Here is a 1,895-nt window from a genome sequence, read left to right on the forward strand (position 1 = left end):
AATTTCTGTGAGTACATAGTAGGTGTATATACTTGTGAAGTAAATTAGATGTTTTGGTACAGGCACACAATACATAATAATCACATCATAGAAAATGGAGTATCCATTCCCTGAAGTATATATCTTTTGTGTTACAAACAATCCAATTATAACTCTTTTTAGGTACTCTAAACTGTGCAACTGAATTATTGTGTTAGACTGTTCTCACATGATTATAAAGAAATACCTAAGACTGGGTAATTTATAAAGAAAGAAAGTTTTGACGCAGCTGACATTGTCTCCTCCACATGACTGTTACAGCGGTCTCCAGAGCCTTTTCTCTCCTGTACAAAATGGCAACTCTTAAGGAAAAACTCATTGCACCAGTTGTGGAAGAAGAGGCAACAGTCCAAAACAATAAGATCACTGCAGTGAGTTTTGGACTAGTTGGTATGTCATGTGCTATCTGCGTTCTGGGAAAGTCTCTGGCTGATGAACTTGCTCTTGTGGATGTTTTGGAAGGTAAGCTTAAGGGAGAAATGATCAATCCACAGCATGGGAGTTTATTTCTCCAGACACTTAAAATTGTGGCAGATAAAGATTGTTCTGTGACCGCCAGTTCTAAGACTGTAGTGGTAACTGCAGGAGTCCGTCAGCAAGAGGGGGAGAGGCGTCTCAATTTGGCGCAGAAAAATGTTAATGTCTTCAAATTCATTATTCCTCAGATGGTCAAGTTCACTCCTGAATGCCTCATAATTGTGGTTTCCAACCTAGTAGACATTCTTATATATGTTACCTGGAAAATAAGTGGATTACCCAAAGTGTGATTGGAAGTGGATGTAATCTGGATTCTGCTAGATTTCACTGCCTTATGGCTGAAAACCTTGGCATTCATCCCAGCAGCTGCCATGTATGGATTTTGGGGGAACATAGCGACTCAAATGTGGCTGTGTGGATTGGCGTGAATGTGGCAGGTTTTTCTCTCCAGGAATTGAATCCAGAAATAGGAACTGACGATGACAGTGAAAATTGGAAGGAAGTGCATAAGATAGTGGTTGAAAGTGCCCATGAAGTCATCAAGCTAAAAGGATATACCAACTGGGCTATTGGATTAAGTGTGACTGGTCTTATTGAATCCGTGATGAATAATCTACCCAGGATTCATCCCATGTCAACAATGGTAAAAGGGATGTATGGCATCAAGAACGAAGTCTTCCTGAGCCTTCTGTGTATCCTCAATGCCCGGGGATCAACCAGAAGCTAAAGGATAATGAGGTTGCTCAGTTCAAGAAAAGTACAGATACCCTGTGGAACATCCAGAAGGACCTAAAAGACCTGTGACTACTGAGCTCTAGGCTGTAGAAGTTTAAAAACTACAATATGATTAACTCTGAGCCTTTAGTTTTCATCCATTTACATGGATCACAGTTTGCTTTGATCTTCTTCAACATGTGAATTTGGGCTCACAGAATCAAAGCCTATGCTTGGTTTAATGCTTGCAATGAGTTCTTGAACAAATAAAATTAACTATTGTAGTGTGCTTCTTGAAAAAAAAAAAAAAAGGAAAGCAAGAAGGTTTAATTGGAACATGATTCTGCAGGTTGTACAGAAATCACAGCATCATCTGCTTCTGAGGAGGCCTCAGCAAGCTTCTAATCATGGAAGAAGGCAAAGGGAGAGGCGTAACATCACATGGTGAAAGCAGGAGCAAGAGAGTGAGAGGAGAGGTGCTACACGTTTTAAAATGACCAGCTCTCACGAGAATTCACTCACTATTATGAGAAAAGTACCAAGGGAAATACTGCTAAACCATTCATGAGAAATCCACCCCCATGATTAAATCACCTCTCACCAGGTCCCACCTCCAACACTGGGGATTATATTTTAATATAAGATTTGGATAGGCACACACATAC

General features: G+C 40.2%; 1 pseudogene; it reads left to right on the forward strand.

Annotated features, from left to right (window-relative positions):
* The first annotated feature begins 332 nt into the window (after positions 1–332).
* On the forward strand, positions 333–1,513 carry LOC105532636 (annotated as a pseudogene).
* Positions 1,514–1,895: the final 382 nt, after the last annotated feature.

The sequence above is a fragment of the Mandrillus leucophaeus genome, unplaced genomic scaffold (assembly GCF_000951045.1).
Source record: "Mandrillus leucophaeus isolate KB7577 unplaced genomic scaffold, Mleu.le_1.0 Scaffold976, whole genome shotgun sequence".
Classification (NCBI taxonomy): Eukaryota; Metazoa; Chordata; class Mammalia; order Primates; family Cercopithecidae; genus Mandrillus; species Mandrillus leucophaeus.